Raw genomic sequence first — 9804 nt, forward strand, 5'->3', positions numbered from 1 at the left:
CAATCCCCGTTCAGGCCTGTTTTCTGGTTATAAACAGTTCAGGGCCGGCTGTGGCCTTTTGGTTTTAAGTGGAAACTATCTCTTTAAATTTCGAGGAGGTCTGTGCACATGCGTAGTAGAATCCTCTGAGGGTGGGGCTGGGGTGCCCACTAGCTCAGGCATCCCTATAGTCACCAGAATGGAGGTGTGCAGACAGCAAGGGACCAATAAACAGACACCAAAAGAAAAGAATGTCCACACCTTTATCTCCGCGCTTCTGTCAGGCGTCCGTGGCTGCTCTGATCCTTCCCCTGCTTGGTCTCACCCAAGATGGCGGCTCCTGGAGCAGCTGAGCGTCTTGAATTATAAAGCAATGGATTTCTTCTGCTACAGATTCCCCCAGCTGTAAGTCTTCCAACCTTCTAAATATTCCTTTATATGTGGGTCGGAGTTGTGGCACCATCCCCTGAGCCTGCTTGGTCCTGTATTCTGTGCTGTTGCTGACGAAGCTCTTTACTGTACTTACACCCGATCTGCCATCTTGATTGTTCCCTTGCCTTTCTTTTTAAAAAAAATTTTTATTGTTTATTGAATGAGTGAAGGCTTGCTGGACAGATCAGCAATTTTACATTCAACAAATCATTATAATGATTATAATCCCCTTCATGCACCCTTAGCCATTAATATTTACCTTTCTTCTTCCCAAATGTACACATGATGGTGGTGTTTATGTGCTGTGGTGTCGGTTCTGACTCATAGCGACCCTATATAGTGTTTCCAAGGCGGTAAATCTTTATAGGAGCAGAAAGTCTCATCTTTCGCCACAGAACTGTTGGTAATTTCAAACTGCTGACCGTGAGATTAGCAGCTTGACTCATAACCACTACTTTATCAGAACTCACATTGTAAATAATATTCATTTAAATGTCCAAAGGGCATATTTTGCAAGCCAGCCTCCTGCCCGCGGGCACACTGCCTTTCTCAGTCCGTGGGCCCCTACTCCTCTGCTGCTCTGTCTCTCTGTGCCATCATCTCTGCCACCATTTCTGTTGTCATCACTTTTCTGGTTAGGATCCCTCCCTCCTCTCATGGTCTTCCCTCTTGATGGTCCTAGAGTCCCCTGTTCCTAGGGCATATCTATTTGTTTGCTATTTTGTATTTGGTAACTTCCCTAATACTATAGGAGCAATCTCATTTAAATTTAGTGGGAACCCCATAAATACTCTAAAGTAATTTGAATTCCTTTTATTGAAACATTGCCTATAGATGCATTGCAGCATGCTGTGGAGTACAAAAGCCAGTCTGCTTCCTTTTAATTGTTTAAATAAAATTTTTAATTAAATTCTAATTTCCAGTTGGACCAAATTGTAAACCTGTGTTTCAGAGGAAGTTTGTTTCTTCCTGTCTCTAGGAGAAACTTGTATAGAGGTGTTATGTGTGTGTGTGGTTACAAGGTGTACTTTGGAGTAGGGGGTTCCTCTCCACCCTGCTCATATTTATAAATTACTTCTTTCAGATCTCAGATTAATATCATCAGGATTAGGGGCCTACCCCATGGAATGATTGCTTTATTGGATTTAAGGACCCAGGGCTTAGGTTGGGTTTGACATCTTTTAGAGTCCTAAGGAGCCATTTGTTTTTAGGATTATGCCTTCCACATGGGCAACCATCTGATGGGTACATATATTGTATTGTTGCTGTTAAGTGCTGCCCCGTCGGTTCTAACTTATAGTGATCCTGTATAGGGTTTCCAAGGAGGGACTGGTGAGTTTAAACTGCCAACATTGTGGTTCAAACCACCTTGCAATCCAGTGTTTTATTCCACAGCACCCCACAAAGGCACTGTGTGTGTTGTTGTTATGTGCCATAGAGTTGGTTCTGACTCATAGCAACCCTGGACAGGGTTTCCGAGGCTGTAAATCTTTACTGGAGCAGAAATCCTCATCTTTCTCCTGCGGAAGAGTTGGTAGTTTCGAACTGCTGACCGTGAGATTAGCAGCCTGATTTGTAACCATTACGACTGTGTGTATAGGGGATCTTTATTTTCCCCGAGTATTCTATAAAATGGTATCAAAAGCCTAGTTAAGACATCTGACCAATGAACCACAGGGCCTAGCATGCTCAAATCAAGAGGCATGATTCAATCTGAGGCACACAGGTTTAGGCCAAGACACACAACCCAGGGATACTTGGAGGGTCTCAACCCTCCCCTCCTCTTCCAAATGGCAAGTACCAATACTTTTGACTTAGGTCAGTTAAGCATATAACTGAAGCTGAAAAGATCTCAGAAAGTGCTGCACCAGGCAGCACCCTTCAAAGAGCATGCTAGCCAGCAGGCAGAGCTCAGAATGCCTGCCCCCTATCAGATTGCAGAGCTAGGCAGCAGCCAAAGCAAGAGGGGGCTCCCTGGTGGTTGGTCATGGCTTAGACATCCTGCTCAGCACGCCAATTGTTGGGGTTACTCTGCAGAGGTGGAAATTTGGTTCATGTGTTAAGACTGACGACGTAGCAAGAGGGTATGGAAAATGTTTATTATTCACATAACGAGCCCTTCTCAGGGAGAACAGGGCAGGCTTCCTCAGCAGGTCCAGAATGACTTGTGAGAGCGAAAACAGGGATTTGGCTCAGCTTATGGGGGTTAGTGCGTAGAGACGGAAGGAGAGTTCATGTACACAGACTAGAACTTGCATAGTTGGAACTTCTGCAGTCATCCAATGAGGGAACGCCCAAGTTTTCTTACGGGTTTCCCCAGATGTGGGTCAAAAGTGGGGAGAGGAAGGACAGGGGATTGAAATTTGTTGTCAGACATAAAAAGTGTAGCCAGACTTTTATTACAGTTGCGTTCTTTTATTGAGTCCTCGTTTTACAGGTAGGGAGATAACCTTGGTGGTGATGGTGGAGGTGTACCGTCAAGTTGGTTCTGACTCATACTGACCCTGAATAGAGTTTCTGGGGCTGTAAATCTTTACAGAAGCAGAAGGTCTCATCTTTCTCCCATGGAGCAGCTAGTGAATTCGAACTGCTGACCTAGTGGTTAGCAGCCCAACTTGTAACTCACCACGCTACCAGGGCTCCTTAAGGAAATAGCCACATATCTTCTAAAGAAATAGACTAGATAGTGAAGCTGAGATTCAAACCCAAGCTCATTTGACTTCCAGGCCCATTTACTTGCCACCAAGGCTACAATGATTTGTGGGGAAAGGTCCAAGCTCTAATAATCTGGACTCTGTAAATATTACTAAAGGAATATTAGTTATCACTGGAGGATCTTGCCCATAAATAGGGAGTTGGATCATATTAGAGTATAAATACAGATGGGATGGAAGGGAAATATGGACTCGTTTGGACTTGAAATATATGTTGACTGTGTTAAGTGCTGTTGAGTCATAGCGACCTTGTATAGAGCTTCCAAGGAGCAGCTGGTGTGTTTAAACTGCCGACCTTGTGGTTCAAACTTACCTTGTGGTCCAGTGTTTTATCCCACAATGCTAGGTCTCTCATTTTGAGTCATGTCGTTATTAGCAAATAAAGATCCAAAGACTTTAATCCATCCATGTCATTAAGGCTGACTACTTGGAGGAGACAGCTGTTTATCAGTTATATTTTGAGTGTCTTCCAATCTGTGGGGACCGTCCTCTGGCTCTACATCAGACAGTGTTCCACTGCTATTCATTCATAAGGTGTCACTAGCCAATTTTTCCCTGAAGTAAATCGTGAGGCCCATTAGCAATTGGAACGTGGAAGTACAAAGTATGTTGTTGCTAAGTGTCTTTGAGTCAGTTTAGACTCATAGCATCCTTATACATGGTTTCTAAGACGCGGCTGTTGGGTTTGAACCACCAACCTTCTAGCTAACAGTCCAGTGCTTATCCTACAGCACCACACCAGGACCCTGCATGAAACATAAATCCAGAAAATTGAGAGTTGCCAAAAATGAAATGTAACCCACAATGATCCATATCTTAGGCATTAGTGAACTGAAGACTGTAGTAGAACTGACACATTTGAGTTATGGTGTTGGAGAAGAATATTAAAGACACCATGGACTGCCAGAAGATCTGTGTTGGAAGAAGTACAGCCAGAATGCTTCTTAGTAGCCAAGATGGCCAGACATCATCTCTCATACTTCAGACATATTATCAGGAGGGACCAGTCCCTGGAGAAGGACATCATGCTTGGGAAAGTGGAGGGTCAGCGAGAAAGAGGTGACAGCAGCAATGCCTCTAATGTAAAAGCAATGGTCAGGATGGTGTTGGACTGGTCAGAGTTTTGTTCTGTTGTGTATACGGTAGCTATGGGTCAAAACCGACTTGACGGCACCTAACAACACCACCAAATGAGATGAAATGAACGGGTATTGGTCATTTTGAATAGGACAATAATATGGTCTACTATACTGGGTCTACTAAAGGAGCTCTGGTAGTGTAGTGATTACGAATCGGGCTGCGAACCACAATGTCAGCTGTTCGAAACTACCAGCTGTTCTGCGGGAGAAAGATGAGGCTTTCTGCTCCCATAAAGATTTACAGCCTTGGAAACCCTGTACAGGGTCGCTATGAGTAGGAATCGACTTCACGGCACATAACAACAACATACTGGGAATGACAAGTTGAAGAAGGTGTTGCATTCATGTTCAAAAAGGATATTTCTAGATCTATCCTGAAGTACATTTGAATAATTCTAACATTAATTGGTCCTCCTTGCAGGCATATGGATAGCATCTTATCATTCACAGCATAGTACTTCAGGATCTTGAAATGTTCCTTTTGAAAATGATTGCAACACCATTCCTATCTAATTTGTCATTCTCAGGAGAGTTATCATAGGAGTGTTTGATTCAGAATGGCCAATACCAGTCCATTACAGCTCACTAGTGTGTAGAATATTTACCTTCAAACATTCCTTTTCATTTTTGACAACTTCCAATTTTCCTAGATTTATACTTCGTACATTTCACATTCCAATGATTAATCGTTGTCTGCAGCTGTTTCTCCTCATTTTAAGTGGTGCCACACCAGCAAATGAAGGTTCTTAAAACCTTCCTCCATCTGCACCATTAAGGTCAACTCCACTTTGAGGACATAGCCCTTGCCCAGTCATATTTTTAGTGCCTTCTAATCTGAGGGGCTGGTGAGCCAGCAATGTATCAGACAATGTGATCCATAATAGTCCATGTTAATAGAATTTCTTAACCCAGGGTAGGAAAGAGTGAGGGAGCAGAGAGGGGGACCTATGGATGAACGTCAAATGTTCTATGAGTCAGATACACCCACATACATGCAGACATATATATTTTTTCTTCCATTTTTTCCCCCTGGTTAGACAGGGGGAAAAGAAGGTCCACAAATCAGGGTTAAACATGGCCAATTATTGATTGAAATCTTGTGACTGAAATCCTGCCAGTCTGTATTTCTACTTCCTTGTGAGCTATTTTATAGGTTAGACTGGCTTACCTAGTGCCCTAGGCATAACTAATAGGGGCAAACCTTCTACTGGGAGGAGTCTGAATTAGAGTCCTGAAGAACCATACATGTTCGATTTTCCAGAATAAGTTCTGTCTGCTCCTACCAGAGACCTTTGCGGTGGAATCCATCTTGAAGAAATGTTGCGCGCGCACCCAATTAGCATGGTCATTTCCTGGAAGTTCCCGGCTATCCCTAAGAATAAACCTGATGCCTTTTCCCTACACAAAACCTTTTAAAACCCAGCTAAGTCTTTGTTCAGGGGAGATGGGGGCTACGCATCCTGTGAAGACCTCCCTATCTCCAGTTACGAGCCTCTTTTCCAATAATTTATCTTTGCTCCTATGGAAGCTTTGCCTCTCCTGATGATTCTTAGTCAGTAGAAGGCAAGAGCCCTCTCTTGAAGGGTGGAGATGTGGTTGTCACTCCCTGTACCACTATTACTTTGAAAAGTCATTTCTGTGGTGGGAAAACCAATTAGGGTCAAATGATATAATTAAGACATTGTTTCATTCCAAACATCTGTGCTGTGGTATGGGATGCTTGCTCAATGAGATGAAATACAAAGTCTATCATCTTCATATATCAATGCCTTGATTGATTTCTCATTAACAGAAATTAAAGAAGACGTCCCTTGTCATAATATTTAAGGAACTCTGTTGTTGTTTACCTAACTAAGTTGGGAAGTAGCAAGATAAAAAGCATGAGGCAAATGAAAATTCTGGTTTCATTTTCATCACTGCACATAATGGGATGGGATATTAAAGCCACACTAGGAGTCCCTAGGTAGTGCAAATGTTTATACATGAAAACTACTAGCCAGAAAGTTGGCAGTTTGAACCCATCTAAAAGGGGACTCAGAAGACAGACCTGGAGGAAGTCTGCTTCTGACATACCTGAAAACCCTGTGGGGTGCAGATCTACTTTGCATCCATGAGGTCACCAGACTAAGAACCAACTCCATAGCAACTAGCAACAACAGAGACAGAGTGATCTTGAAATGCCAATTGTCAATGGATGCCTAAAACCAACAAAGTAGAAGGAGCACCTTCTATCCCAGCGGCCCAGTAAAACATCCCCCAGTGTGGGTATCCTTCCTCAAGAGGTTAGATTTGGAAAGGATGGGATTTCACTTGAAGTTACCTTTGCCCTGATCGCAACGTTGTATCTGAAAACATCCTCCAACTTGCCTCTCACATTGTCCATCAATGGAGTAGCTGTACAATCAGGGATGTCTGGGGAAGACGTGTTCTATAAACTCACCTCACCTACTCTGTAACAGGGATGTTTCTACAAGAATCTCCTGATACCTTTCAGGGTGGAGGTGCTTCTCTGTCTTCGGTCTCACTCTGATGCCATCAGAAGAAACATTTTCTTGTGATGGGTCCCTTTGGGACCATCAGTGACTAAAAAGTTTATATTTTTCAGGCACAATTTTAACGGGAGAAAATATCCAGTCATGGAAGGTAGCATCTGGCATGCGTGACAACACATATGGCCTTCTTGCTTTGGTGCAGTCTGCATGCTTCATTACTTTCTACATTGGCATCAAAGACTCAGCCAAAATCCTGAAAGAAGTTCCAGCTAGTGCCATGAAACTTGGCCTTTTCAGGAGTTTTTGTCACAAAACAGAGCAGAATATTATGTTCTTCTTGTTTACACATAAATGTGATTCCTTTATAGAAAACAACCCCCTAAGCTCTTGATTAAACATTGGGCAGAATTGTCACCTTTTTGAGGAAATGCAGAGCAATTTGGCAGGGAATTTTTCCCCCTGCCAAAGCTGGAGCATATTATTAGTCTTCTGAATTAAGTCAATGTTTTTATTCAAGGTTTTTCAGTTACCATTCTGGATGTTGCAGAAAAGTCATAAGCTTGTGGTCAAGCAGTTGTGCTAATGGATAACTCAGATTTTACAAGGCAGGAAGAAGTGCTTCTGAAGACTGGCGTTGAGAATTGCCAAGCCTGGCTGATTCCTTGGCATGGCAAAATCTGGAGACACCTAGAAATACTGAAGAATTCATTTGAGGTTATTTATATTTAAGCCATCTTAAAAATGTAAACACACAGATTCACAAATTCTTCCCTCATCGATTCAGCCTCATTAACTTTAAAACAAAACATGTGGAGAAATAAATACAACTTCGACATTCTTGGAGAATTTGGTGTTGACATGTTGATATTGTGTGCCATTGAACTGCCCATGGGTTTGTTGTTGTTGTGAGGTGCTGTCGAGTCGATTCCAACCCATAGCGACCCTGTATAGGCTTTCCAAGGAGAAGCTGGTGAGCTTGAATCACCGATTTTGTAGTTCATGACGCATTAGCCCATAGCGCCACACCAGGACTCCGCCCATAGGTTTGCTAGGCTGAAATCTTTGTGGTAGCAGATTGCCAGATCTTTTCTCCTGCAGAGCACCCAGGTGGGTTCAAACCACAGACCTGCTGGTTAGCGCTTAACCATTGAACCACCAGGGTTTACTGAAATCGTTTCACTTTAACTTGGCAAGTGGGACTGTTAATTCTGTCATTTTCTATGTGATTTTTGGTGTCAGGTTTTTAATTATATATATATTTGGTGCCATTTAAATGGAAATTTGAAATTGATTTGATATTGATGCCAAAGACCACTCCATAATTCTTCTTACTGAAACCAAGTAATCACAGCATTAAAATTTTCATTAATTTTGTTTTTATTTGTAATTTGAGACCTACTTCCCACATTACTCTAAAATACACCTTGAATTTTGACATTAAAAAATTAGACCAAGACTTTTGAGATTGTTTTTAACTTCTATTCATGTGCAGAAACACATTTTCAATGTAAAAAATTTAAATGCAAAGTCTTGGTGTTGTATTTCCGTGCTTTTTTTTTTTTGAAAAGGAAGGGCATTGCCTTCCTCAGGTTTTCAAAGAAGACTGTGACTCCCATAAAGAAAAGAACTGGAGCATCAGATTGCCAGGTTGGCTGGTCTGACCTCTGTTGCACCTGGCTCCAATTACTATCAATGCATAGGTTCAGACTGTTGAGTGCTCAGGAGACATCTGAAGACTAGCCAGCTAGCTACCATTAAAACTAAGAACCAAATCAAATCAAACAAACAAAAACAACCCAGGGAGGTTAATCAGCCTGGTCCCTGGTCTTAACTCACTCAGTCCAGCATTTGAATTTTTGCAGACATTTCCCAAAGGTAAATGGATTCTGTTTAAATGGTATTGCACTCATTAGCATCTGCCATTTTCATTACAAATGTGCTGAATTCTTTTTTTTTTTTAAATCCAGTTTATAAACGATGCTTATTACTTTCAGATGTTGAAAAGAAAACTTGTGGTGGTGTTGTTCCCAGTGTCCATTTTTCTTTATGCCTTTATTCCTTTCTTTGTGATGGATCTGTGATTCAATTACAGCCGTCATTGGCCTTCTCAGTGGCCACCTTCCCTGATGCCCTCGGAGTCCTTGCTGTTATAAATCCTAGCTCTTCTACTGCTCTGAGAGCTTCTTCTTCGACTCACTTACTTATTGACTTTCTTTTTATGGATTGAATTATGCTTACCCAGACTAGGTGTGGTAAATCCTAGCCCTTATATACAAATAGCCATAGATAAAGTGCTTGACAGCTAATTGCTGTCAGTTGGAACCCGCTGGTCACTCTGTAGGAGAAAGCTGTGGTCATCGCTTCTGTAAAGATTTGCAGACTTGGAAACCCTATAGGGTAGTTCTACTTTGTCCTATAGTGTCAGGACTGGTTGGATTTGACTGGAAGGCAATCGCCCAGTAGATTTGTGGATGTAAACCCATTTGGGAAAAGAGCTTTCTTTGTTATGCTAGTGAGTCCATTGCAGTATTGTTGTTAAGTTTCACTTGAATTGGTTTGACTCATAGCCACCCTGCATAGGGTTTCCAAGGAGTGGTGGGTAAGTTTGAACCACTGACTTTGTGGTTCAAACTGACCTTGTGGTCCAGTGCTTTATCCCACAGCACCACACCAGTAGGTTGTTTAGCTCAATTAATTCTGAGATATGAAAGTAACAGGGTTGGACCCATGCTTCACACAGAGCATGGATAGGAGAAAAATAGCATTACATGAAGATCTCTATGGTATGCCGAAAGAACTCTGGGGAAGCCGAGATCAGGATTTTCCCCCAAAGTAGAGAAAGTCTTCCTCTAGACTTCTATCCCTGAATTTAAATGTCTAGCCTCCAAACGGTGCTGTGAATTAATGCTCTGGACTGCAAAGTCAGTTTGAATTGCAAGGTCGGAGGTTCAAACTCACCAGCCGCTTATTGGAAACCCTATACAGGGTAGCTATGGGTTGGAACTTGACGGTGCTTAAAAACAGCAACAAACTGAAAATAAATTTGTT

Source organism: Chrysochloris asiatica, unplaced genomic scaffold (assembly GCF_000296735.1).
Source record: "Chrysochloris asiatica unplaced genomic scaffold, ChrAsi1.0 scaffold00178, whole genome shotgun sequence".
In the NCBI taxonomy this organism is placed as follows: domain Eukaryota; kingdom Metazoa; phylum Chordata; class Mammalia; order Afrosoricida; family Chrysochloridae; genus Chrysochloris; species Chrysochloris asiatica.